At 41.5% G+C, this 13,171-nt stretch overlaps 1 protein-coding gene across 2 annotated transcripts in view; it reads right to left on the reverse strand.

The window, feature by feature from the left end:
* PRDM2 (PR/SET domain 2) overlaps positions 1 to 13,171 on the reverse strand; it is a 233,677-nt gene that overhangs the window by 118,093 nt on the left and 102,413 nt on the right. The window lies entirely within an intron of this gene.

Genomic DNA, 13,171 nt, shown 5'->3' on the forward strand with positions numbered 1-13,171 from the left:
AGTATATATAAAAAAAAGAACATATATGGGTTGAACCCCAAAACACACAGCTGTCAGGAACAAATACTAAAGTTCCTGACAAATACAAAAAAAGGCAAACCATGTTATACATTGGTGGTATATGGTATACCACCTGTGTCGGCCCATATCTGGCTTTTATATATAGATAATACAAATTGTATTTTAAGCAGTTACATAGGGCTTCTAGGTTACTTTATTGAGACAATGGGCTCAATTCTGGTAGGGGTTTGCGATAAAATAAATAGTAGTCTTGAAAATACCTAATTTGTTATTTTTTTTCTCATTGCCTAATTCTTGTACATTTTCCCGCCTGCGGGAAAATGTGCGGAAATAGTGAGGTATTTTCCCAACACTCCCACCGGACCCCAGCCTCTATCTTGGCAAATAACAGGCTCTCTCTAGCGTTGATCGCGCACCCTCCTCCTCCGTACAGCTCTGGACTACTGATCACCGCACCGGGGACGTGGCTTGATGAAGTCATATATTTAGTATATAGTATAGACTGGAGGCACCTACACCAGGGTACTTATAATGGTGGCAACTATTCCAGGCTACCTATAATGGGGACAACTATTCCAGGCTACCTATACTGGGGGCAACCATACTACGCTGCCTATACTGGGGGCAACCATACTACGCTGCCTATACTGGGGGTCAACTATTCTAGGCTACCTATACTGGGAGCAACTATTCCACGCTACCTATACAGGGGGTACCTATACCTGGAATTACTCACCGTGGCATGCTCAGCATGCCACACCTTTCCTTTTTTTTTGGGGGGGGGGGTCATTTAATACCCAGCACCCAGTGTTAAATGCCCTAGGTACACCACTGCTGGGGACACGTAATACCTGTCTTAGCAATGCTGGGGACACTCAGTGGCATAGCAATAGGGGGTGCCGAGGTAGCGACCGCATCGGGGCCCTTGGGCTAAACGGCCATGTGGGGCCCACCCTCAACCACAGTATTAAATCTTTATTGGTCCTGTGTTGAGAATATTCACTTCTATAGATGCTCTAAATAGTAGTGATTATTAATATACTGTTTCCCATCCCTTCCTGCACCTGACACTGTGGTTGTCCGTTATTGGTTTTGGTGAAACGTATCAATTGTTATGTATAGCATGCTTGGGGGGGGGGGGGGGGGCACGATGCAAAACTTGCACTGGGGCCCAACGCTCCTTAGCTACGCCACTGGGGACACTTACACCTGTCTTAGCTATATTGAGGATACTTAATATCTGTTTTAGCTAAAGTCTTAGTCACAGAGTTGCATTTACCGTGTGGTACAGGTAGGTCTAATTATGTGATGTAAAAGACATGCAAACACACACCTTATTTCACTTCAGAATTCAAGTGTGAGGTATTTTACCACAAAATAGCGCATGTTTTTAGTCAAAAATTACCACATAAATTACCTCATGAAATTACATGAGGTAAAACTTTACTTAAGCTACCAGAATTCAAAAAAGTTGATTTTCCTCATGAGGTAAATCAAATTCCATGAGGTATTTATCTACTAAACGCTACCAGAATGGAGCCCAATGTTTAGTGTTTATAACCTTGCCACAACAGGCAACAAGTGCCTCCAAGCCAACTCAGTAGGAGGAGTAAGCTGCCAACAGGCAGGGGGTTAGCTGTCCCAGTGGTTGGACAAGGAAGGCCTTTTGTTGTGAGAATTGGTGGATTGTGAGAATTGGTGGATTGTGAGAGCACTCTGGAGCCAGAAATGGGAAGGGTGTTTTGTATAAAAACGACATCAGCTCTAATAGAGGAATCCTTTACTGCAAAGATGAGAGTGTTGAGACCTGGCTACTCTGCTATGTAGGTCTAGTGACAGGCAGAAGGCTATACTGGATTACCAGGATTTTTACCAACTTTTGTCACAAACATCCCTCTTGATGGCGGTCCTGGGGCTGCCGCCGCGGTCACGCCCATTGGTGTGACGCGGTCTTTAGGTAGTTAAGAGGTAATGTATGTGTAGTACAGCTAAGAAATAGAACATTAGTAGCAAATATATGAGTCTTATATTGTTTCCAGTACAGGAAGAGTTAAGAAACTTCAGTGATCTATGCAAAAGTGCTTCTCTGAGCTCTGGACCCAACTTGGGGCCAAGACAGCAGCGGTTTTGTTTTCTGAGGCACTTATACATCAAAATAACAGTGAAAGAGAACTTCAGATAAGGTTTTTTTCTGCAGGGAGGTTTAAAGAGGAACTCCAGTGAAAATAATGAAATATAAAAGTGCTTAATTTTTACAATAATTATGTATAAAGGATTCAGTCAGTGTTTGCCCACTGTAAAATCTTTTAAATCCCTGATTTACATACGGACATTTATTACATGGTGACATTTTTACTGTTGGCAGGTGATGTAGCTGCTGCATGCTTTTTTGGCAGTTGAAAAACGCTGTAAACAGCCATTTCCCACGATGCAGCAAGGTTCACAGACAGGAAACTGCCAGGAGTACGTACTCAGAGTTTCTTGTGGGAGGGGTTTCACCACAATATCAGTCATACAGCGCCCCCTGATGGTCTGTTTGTGAAAAGGAATAGATTTCTCATGTAAAAGAGGGCATCAGCTACTGATTGGGATAAAGTTCAATTCTTGGTCGGAGTTTCTCTTTAAAGGGCCATTAGCTCTGCTCTGTTTCATAGTTTAAAATACAGGGTAGTTTGTAAACTGCAAGAGAATGATGCAATGCTATAAAACAGGGAGGAAGGAAGGAAGGAAGTCTATCGAGTAGAAATTCTTCTTATTAGGCAGAAAGCAGTTCAGTGGGGAAAAAATTTGAATTCCGTAAAATTCCGCGAAATTTCTTATTTTTCCGTGAAATTCCGCCTTAGCGCTATAGCAATTCCGTTCCGTCGCATCGGAACAGGAATCACCAAATTCTGGCTGCAATCGCGGAATTTATAATTCCGCGGAATCCAGCGACCATCCCTAATGAAGACAGCTGTTATCTAAAACACTGGTATCCATGGCTCCGGTTTTGAAAAACGGAGCCACGGATACGTTTCCGGACCTAGTGTGAACGAGCCCAAACACATTGCTTAGGGATGGAGTTAAAACCTGCACACAGCAGGCTTCAGTGGTAACAAAACCAAAACTACTGCTATGCATCATGTAAAAAAAAAAAAAAAAAAAAAAAAAAAAAAAAAAAAAAAAAACTTTCTTCCAGCTTGAAACTGAAAATATAAAAAAAAAGAAAAAAAAAAAAAAAAAAAAAAAAAAAAAAACAGCATGACTCCCATCCTTTATTAAAAAAGGAAGTGGCTACAAAACATAGTGGTGGCATTGCTCCCTTCCCCAGTTTCCCTTGCAATTAATGGTGGGCATGCAGGTTTTTTGGGCAAATTTCCATGGCTACTGGAGTGCCTAATAAAGGGAGCAAGGGTTCTTGTTACCATGAGATTCCCTCAATCGGAAATGACCACAAACACCCTCGTTCCAGCTAAGGTGTACAGGGGTCAATAAAATGTTTGTGGTACCATATTTTCTGGCGTATAAGACCACCCCCCTACTTTTCCAGTTAAAATATAGAGATTGGCATATACTCGCCGTATAAGACTACCCCTCTTCTAACGCACACCAAATAAAAATTGAAAAAAACATATACTGGTGCTATGTACTAATAGATACTGGTGCTGTACTGAATGTGGTACCCAGAATAGAACAGTATATAGGTGATTGACTGGTTGGATTGGACAACTCTCCCTAAGCGGATTGGTCAGCTCTCCCCGTTTATCAGAGCGGTATGGAAAAATAGATTGCGCTCTGCCCGTAAAACACACCTTATTGGTTGTAGCCTTCTCCTGATATTGACCGAGCCTGGTTCTTGTCCTGCTGATAGCCATCTTATCAGCTTGCTTAAAGAGTATATGGAGGGAGAACTCTGAACTCTTTTGCTCAACTACTGACTTGCTGTCAGCTCCTACCCTGCCTGTAGACTGATGCATTAGCAGCAGTGACAAGCTGTTGAATGGAGGACCTTAAAGATAATGGACCTCCTCCCAAAGCAAGTTGAGAATACAGCAATCAACAGGACAGGAGCCAGGCTGCACTCAACATGAAAGGAGTCCTAGTGCAATCAAGGTTGCTGATTAAGATGAACAAGTACTACAAAAACTTCAGAATAAAATTGCTACCATAAACTGTTTTATTGACTTCTACAGTTTGTGCAAATATTAACTCTTTAAGGTTTATTTTCCTACTTTCCATGTAGATGAACATATTCAGTATCATGAAAATGTTCTGAAGCTACAAATGTTGAGCAGGCAAGGGGCAATTAAATGTGTGTTTAGAAAAAAAAAAAAAAAAAAAAAGCTACAAAAATTGTTCCAGCTGAACAAAAAAAAAAAAAAACTTGCAGTAAAAAAAGAAACAAAAGAGGTATTGTGTCAGCAATAAATCCATCCTAATAGAAATATAGACACCTTCTTTTAGTACTGACTCTAACCCCCTCTAACCCCTTCTAATAACCTCAACTTTATAAATGACCAATCAATGTTATTTGTGCCTGAAAAACTTATGAAGGCTACAATCTCTCTATTCACAAGAATGGCATGGGAGGGGGACAACATGTGCCTTGCCTAGGGCACCAAAATAGCCAGAAATAGCCATGTTGTAAACCAACAAGGGAGGGTGGGTACACCTACCAAACATAAATGTATTGCAATGGTACAGATTGCTGTTATCAGAATGCTAGGTACTTTTACTAGAATTAACTTCTGCCTGTCCCCTACAATGCAGCACTATTTGGTATTTTACAAACCTTTATTTACCCACTGCTTAATTCCCTAGACTGCATTTATAATAGGTATAGCGCTCCAATATCAATGTACACTAGCACTGGTATTGAAGTGTGAAATGTTATACTTGGAATTTTTATTTTATTTGTTCCACTTTTTAATTCACATTTATCTATACGATACCCATCCACAGACATACAGACTAACACATTGGTTTGCAACTTGACCACTCTTCAGTAAATGTAGCCCTCATCTTGTGGCATCTTGTAAGGGGCCAAAGGACCCTTTTTTCTCAAGGGGCTACAACAGACAAGTATAGCACATTGCCGGACTGTCTTACTGATCCTCTGTCTCTCATGAGTTTAGCCATAAACCCTCACCATGCATGCAGAGGTATCTGACAAGAATAGTTGCATGCTTGTTTCAGGTGTGTGATTCAGGCACTACTGACCAGAAAAATCAGCAGGACAGCCAGGCAACTGGTATTGTTTAAAAGGAAATAAAAATGGTAGCCTCCAAATGTCTCTCACTTGGAGTTCCTTTTAAGAAACCATGTCTTGGAGGCAACCTAATGTCTGTTTCTTTCTCAATACTCGGACTTCTTGAGCAGTGTAAAATATGTCTGACTTCCTAGTGTGTCATTTACAGCATTGGTTGAAAGAGAAACAAAGCATTCTGATCAGTGGCAACCATGAATAAAACACAGCTCCATTTCTACAATTCCTGGTTAGTGATGTGCCGTACAGTAGGTGACCACCCATATGACAAGGCCCACAGAACAGATTTTTAACAAACGCTTTATGTTGACCAAGTCACTTGTACATTACAGCATATAGCCTGCTGAAAATGACTGTGTATTCTGCTCATGGCCCTTAAAAGGGCTGATTCCTTTCTATAGCTGGTCAGAAGAGCAGCTGAGCGACCACACACACAAAAACTAAACAGTCTGCTCAAGACATGTTATAAACCTGTAAAATGTCAGCAAACACAGATTGCTGTACAGCTATTGCTAGTATTTATAAAACTAGACGTTGGAAACTGTAGGGGATAAAAAAAAAAAAAAAAATAAAATAAAATTTAATGACAGTTGTTGCGAAGAATGAACACAGGCAAAACGGCAGAACCCATCAAATTAGTTCAAGCCCATCTACCTATCACTGTGTAAATACTCAGTGGCAGTTCTTGTTTCAATCTACGTATTAAGGTGCCCATACACTCGTCAGATTGGCAGCAGACAGATAAGAAATGCATCTGATGATCTATCTGATGCGTTTTTAGAACATTTTTTACCAGGATAGAATTCCAATAGATTTCAGTTTGAAATCTGTTGAAATTCGATCTGATGGCATTTTTTTGCCATCAGATTTCCATTAAGGCCAATGCAAACTGATAAGCAATCTCATCAGATCGACCTAAATTTTCCACCCTGCTAGTTCGATGGAAATCCATCGAAATCGATCGAAATCGGCCGTCGATCGGTCGATTGGCCAACCGATTTGCGATCGATCGATCGATCGATCGCGATCGATCGGTCGGCCAGAAAATCGGCTGAGTGTATGGGCTGCTTAAGCTCCATTGTTAATCAATGTCAAATAAACCACTTTGAAAAGTATCAAAAAGTCCCTTCACCATCTACTTTCTACAATTTTCTCACACAGATCCTAACCTGCCCTCTGCCTGCAAAATGGGAAGTAAGATACTGAATCTAATAGCAGACATGCCCACAAAGGCTGCTATTAACATTTAACTTGAACATGACCATGTGTATGAAATAGGGACTTATTTTATAGATACGTCGGCAGGAACACTGTGCATCTGAAAATATTGAATGCATATTTAAGGCAGTCCCTTTATTTAAATATAAATTATAAGATTGGACCAAAAAAAGATTCAATTCTTAGTGGACACCTTAAGGGTTAAGTAACACTAAAACAATGAATCTCAATTGAAGAGTATACAACCACCTTAAAGAGACACTGAAGCGAAAAAAAAATTATGATACAATGATTTGTATGTGTAGTACAGCTAAGAAATAACACATTAAGATCAGATACATCAGTCTAATTGTTTCCAGTACAGGAAGAGTTGAGAAACTCCAGTTGTTATCTCTATGCAAAAAAGCCAGTAAGCTCTACGACTTTCAAAGTCGTGGAGAGGGCTGTTTTCTGACTTTTATTATCTCAACTGTTAGTTAACTATTTACTTTTTCTCTGCAGGAGGAGAGGTCATTAGTTCACAGACTGCTCTGAAAGAATCATTTTGAATGCTGAGTGTTGTGTAATCTGCACATATTAGAGAATGATGCAATGTTAGAAAAAACACTATATACCTGAAAATAAAAATATGAGGATATTTTCTTTGCTGCTAATTTTCTAGTAATTATTCATAGTACACAACCAATTCATCATATTTTTTTTCGCTTCAGTGTCTCTTTAAAGGAAACCAGAAACAGGGGAAACAAAAAAAAAAAAAAAAAAAAAAAAAAAGTTTTATACATACCTGGGGCTTCCTCTAGCCTGATGCGCATGGATCACTCCCACGCCGCTGTCCTCCGCTGCCTGTAACTTCCTCCAATCGAGAACCAGTCTGCGCAAGATAAAGTGCGATCTGTATATATTTCTTTGGCGACCGGAGGAAGCCCCAGGTATGTATAACCCCCCCCCCCCCCCCCTCCACCATCTCTGGTACACTTTGAAGCCAAGCTACATCTGGTATTTTAGAGATACTGCTCTTTTCCACACCTGTTCCATAGTCTTTTTCAGTGTGCAATACCCTCCACTCTTATGTGCATGGCAGTAACTTCATAGATAGGACAGCTTCTCTGGCTGTTCCAGAGTACAGTTAAGTCCCACCTCATATAGGCCCCATAAACCTCACATTACCTATTGTTAGCCAATGGGAGGTACAACCACTGGACATTAGGTACCAATAACATGCTCCAGCTGCCAAAGTTTCTGCTGAACACTTAGGGCCCGTTTCCACTATCACGAATCTGCATGCGTTGTCCGCATAGCCAATACAAGTGGATGGCCCTGTTTTCACTTGTCAGTAATCCTTAGCAGTTTTCTGTGCGGGAGAAATCTGCACGGAAGAGCCGTCAGAATTCGCATCCCGCACACCGCTATGCGAATCGCCGTTAATGTACTTAATAGGGAAATCGCATGCGGTTTTGGCATGTGTATTTTACCCTGATTTCGCATGAGATTTCGCATGCGATTTTGCATAGAAAGTAATGTTAAATCACACAGGCAGTGACATGGTTAAAATCGCATCAGTACTAACCTACGCAAAATCGCGTTAAAATACGCATGCGGAATCGCACCCGCATGCGATTTCGTCAGCGGGGGATCCGCGGCGATTCCGCACCGCACAAGTGGAAACGGGCCCTTAGGTTAGGGTGAAGGTTAATTTTCGGCATAGGTCTGGGAGAGGATGCTAAGGTTAGGCAATAAGGCATAGGTCAGGTTTGAAGGTTAGGATTAGACTAAATTGAACAGTAGGGGACAAGGTAGGATAGGAAAAGGCAAAAGGGATGGTTAGGAAGTATATAGATTAAGTTATCTCTGCCCCAAAGTCATACAGTGCCCAGACACCATAACCAATGTACCCGTGTAAGGAAATACTTGTATTGAGCTGTACAAAGGAATGGACTGTAAGTTTCCATCAAACTGTATGACACTGTATGATCTGAATCAGAAAATGCATTGACTACAACAACTGCAAACATTTTGTTCAGAGAACATCAGCTGTAACCTGGACTGACTCATCTTGTAACTCTATGGTCAGCTGTAGATGAACCTAGAAGACCCTATGTATTTAGCGGTCTAGAGATTCCTTAGGTTTAACAAGGAGCGTGCTTAATGGCTGTGTTAGGGCTCGTTTCCACTGTTGCGGTGCGGAATCGCCTGGATTCCACCGTTGGACGAAATCGCATGCGGATGCGTTTCCACATGCGGATTTCCACGTGATTTCGCATGCGATTTCACATGGCAAGGAACCAGGCGAATTTAACCATGTCACTGCCTGTGTAAAGCGCCATAGCTTTACATGCGAAATCACACGCGAAATCCGCATGACAAAGCCACATGCGATTTCCCTATTAAAAGCATTGCGGGCGATTCGCCCGCATTCCTGCCGCACGCGATATCTGACGGCTCTGCCGTGCAGATTTCCCCCGCACGCCAAAACGCCCCCGCACGACGCACAAGTGGAAACAATTCCATCCACTTGTATTGCCTATGCGAATCCGCATGCGGTGCCTGCATGCGGATTCGCTATAGTGGAAATGAGCCCTGAGAATAGCTTATTGTAGGTCAGCACAGTGGTGTAGTGGATAGTACTCTAGCCTTGCAGTGCCTGTCCCTGGTTCAAATCCTTGGCAAGGCACCATCTGCCCAGAGTGTGTGTGTTCTTCCCATGTTTGAATATGTTTCCTCTTGGCACTCAGGTTTCCTTCAACATCCCAAAATCTTAGAGAAGTTATTTAGCTTCCCCCTAAAGAAAAATTGGCTATAGACTATGACGGACATAGAAGTATAGTAGGGACTTGATGAGGAACAGTTAAGTGACAAGACTACATACTTTGTACAGCGATGCAGAAGATGTTGCCACTATATAAATAATAATAATAGTGTGTGCAGAGGGCAATAGAATCCGCATAAAATGCTTCTGAACACATACAACACATAACGTATGCCATAAAATAGGAGGATTCAGTCTTGGAGACCTCGAAAGGACAAATACTGGTAACTAACACTGATAATGCATTCAGCGATGTGATACCTGCGGTTGTGCGCTGTTTGATCTACACAGAAAGCGCACTCCAAGGACAGATCCCAATTACAGAGCAGCCATGAGCTAACGCTAAGTCTGCAGGAGACTATCCCAAGGTTCTGTGTGTTTTATGCATCCTATTTTCTATCAGACCTTCATCTGCATGCAGCTCCGCTCGTAAAGTTAAAAGCCGAGATTGCACTGCAGACTTTCAAAACAGCCGTGTGTGAGAAATATGAATTCACGCTGTGAAGTCCCAGAGCTGGGCCTGAAGACCTGGCACTGTGCGCCTGTGAGGATTCCATCTGAGAAATGAAAGGCAATGCAAATGACTTTTTTGTCCTCTGTGCTTCTGGGCTAGTGTATAAGCACAAACTGAAGGAGAGGAGACATGGAGGGGTTGTCCTTAACAACGAATCATTTACTTTTACTGCAGATTTTTGGTTACTTTCAAAAGGATAAGAGCCATTACAATATTAATTAGGTAAAAACTGTCTCAATCTATCCCCATGATCAGTAAATCCATGTGGTTTGTTTACACATGCTTCAGTCATTACATTCACTACATCTTTTGTAAGGTACACTGTATTTGTCTGTCAGCTTCCTGTAAAGACAAGTACACACAGCCAGATGGATTGGGGAGCTCCGTCGAAGAAAGACCGTTCCCGTTCCAGTTGGCCTAGTTTGCAAGCATCATTCCTTGAAATGAACAATCGTGTAAACTATAGTTTACACAAATGGGGAAACTGCCACAGGATCTAAACAATCGCTTTTTTGGTGATCAGACATGATGGTCGCTCAATACGAATGACTGCGTGTGTGGTCGAATGTTCTTAAACATTGTTTAAAGAATTTTCGTTACAGAATATTGTGAAAACTTTTGTTGCAAAAAATTGTTGCACAAATCGGGTCGTGGATACAGACCTTTATTCTACCTGAAAAACTTGCACTACTGCTCTTCTCTACAACATTATCTACATATTTGGGGTCAGATATCTGCACAATTAGGGCAGGTTCACAGTGCTCAGCTGCACTGCAGAATAATTATACATGTCAACTCACTGCCCATACATTTCTATGGGGCTGTTCATAGTGCTGCGTAGTGACTGATCGCTTCATTCCAACTCGATGCATGCACGATTTGTATTAAAGTCTATGCCCAGTCTCCATTGCAGTTCACACTTATTATAACCTGTGCGTTATACAACTGACCACTGTGAAACTAGCCTTACTGTTGCCCACAGGGATACAAGTGCGTTGCTAGCCTACAGGCTAGTGATACAATCCACTGCTCTGGAGTAGGGATGAGGAACAATGGCAAGGCACGCAATGAAGCAGCTTCGAGTGGGCAGGGTGAGAAGGGGAACAATGGGTCTGATCTCAGCTGAGACAATCTGGAATCTGCATTAGGTCCACCATACACACACACAAGATTTTTGGCAGAAGTGTCTGTGTGTATTAAGCTATAGTATATTATGCTGGGAATACACGGTTCGTTTTTGAGATAGATGGTTCGATAGACAATTTCCGACATGTCCTATCTCCCTTTTGCCGCTCGATTTCTGAGAGAAATGAATGGAAAAAGATAAGAAAAACGAGCGGAAGAGAATAGATTGCAGAATCGAGCGGCAAAAACGATCGAGAGCAGAATCGAGCGCCAGAAACGAACCGTGTATTCCCAGCATAAGTGATCTCCAAACAGAATCCAAGAGAATATGCTTGATATGCAGACAGCAGATCACAGATATGCAAGTATTGTTTTCACACTTGAGAGGAAATGGGGATTGCTGGGAGAGGCAGGGTATGCTGACAGACCAAGCACACTGAAGCTTAGGGTGCGTACACAAATACAGTTTTGATTTGCCAATGATTGACCAATTTTTCCACTTCCATGTAGCATGAGAGCCTACCTACACAATAGCCTCAATTCACTAAGGGCAGTTTGGAAAAATAACTTAGAGCGGTAAAATATTACATTTGGTCTTTTACACTTTTTTTTTTCCCCCAAATTCACGAAGGTTTCCCGCATGCAGGAGAAGTTTAGTCATTTACTGAGCAAACATGTTACATTTCACTAGGTCCTTTTCGGTAAGGCTATGTTCACACTATAAGTCGCCAGCGCTTTTTCAAGCGCTGAGCAATTTTTTGTGATTTTTTAAACAGCCTTTCCCTGCACTGTATAAAGTGCTTTTTTAAGTGCTTTTGCAGAGGGATTTTGTTTCCACTTCCTGACATCAGCCAGGAAGTGAACCCTTTCAACCAGAAATTAACAAATACAATGTATTTATTCATGATAGCACTTGGGAAATCGCTATACAAAGCACTTTTTCATGCGTTTTGCGATTTACCTATACCTTCCATTATAGGCAAATCACTCAGAAAATGGTACAGGCAGCGCTTGTGGAGCAGATCAAAATCAAATCGCTCATATGTGAACACTCTCAAAGGGAATCATTGCACAAGAGCTTTTAGGGCGATTTTTAAAAATCGCCACAGCTTAAAAAATACCCAAAACGCTCTAGGTGTGAACAAGCCCTAAAGGTGCGTTCACACATGCGACTATAGTCATTTGAAACGATCGTTCCCCAATCATTTCAAACAACAATTGTTTAAAAAAAAACGGACGGATGAGCTAGATTGTTAAAAACAAACGATCTAGCTTGGCGGATTTTTTTCCAACAACGATCGGTTGCAAAAGTAGTACATCGTTGGAAAACTGTTGATCGTACTAGGCTTGACATGCGCATTTCGCTATTTCTCCATGGAACTTTTCATTTTTATGCGCAATAGTTGCTTTACGTGATGTAACATTCGTTATAACGATCAGATCGTTACACACCTTTAAAAGCTAACTTTACTTAGGTCAAATGATCGTTGTATGTGTGTACGTAGCTCAAGTCTCACTGACCAGCTGTGGAGCAGGTCAGCAATCAGGTAGGAAACTGTGAGCCTATATGCACAAGTCAGAGTTTTCTATCTAGTGCATCCCCGGCATCCCTTTAGATGTGCTGCAGCCACCAGAGGGAGCTCTTCTGTATAAGAGCAGAGATATTCTCATCTAAAGGGATGCAGAAAAGCTTTATAAAATGTCTCCTTACCCTGCTCTGCCAGAGTGAAGTCCTGCCCTCCAGGGTATTGGATAAAAATTAGGTGAGAAGCAGGGCTGTGTGGCTCTCTCTGTTGGCTGCCTGGTTCTCCCTATTGGCTGTCTGCTATATCTGTCAATATGTTACCGCATGGAGAGTGCGAGTTATCGGCTGGTCAGTGTTGGAGGTAAATACCAAACACTTTTGCTTAATTTACCGAATGCTTTAATCTTTGTGAATTGCAATTTATTGACATTTCTTGAGGTATTTACTGCACAAGTATTCAATGGCCTAAATTAAATTCACTTTTTCTCCTGAGTTTTCTCATATGGGGATTATTTGTCATCTTCTCTTTAAAATAAGTAATTAAGCACTTTGCAATTCAAAAAGTAGTTGAAAAAGTACTATAAATTATTTTGAATTATCTCTCGAGCCATCCCTGTGCTTACTGAACATTATACATGAAGAGCATATACAAGCTAGCGCCAAGAAATGTATCCATGAAACCCCAATTGCCGTGAAACAAGAGATCGCCTTGCACTG

The sequence above is a fragment of the Hyperolius riggenbachi genome, chromosome 6, assembly GCF_040937935.1.
Source record: "Hyperolius riggenbachi isolate aHypRig1 chromosome 6, aHypRig1.pri, whole genome shotgun sequence".
NCBI classification, from domain to species: Eukaryota; Metazoa; Chordata; class Amphibia; order Anura; family Hyperoliidae; genus Hyperolius; species Hyperolius riggenbachi.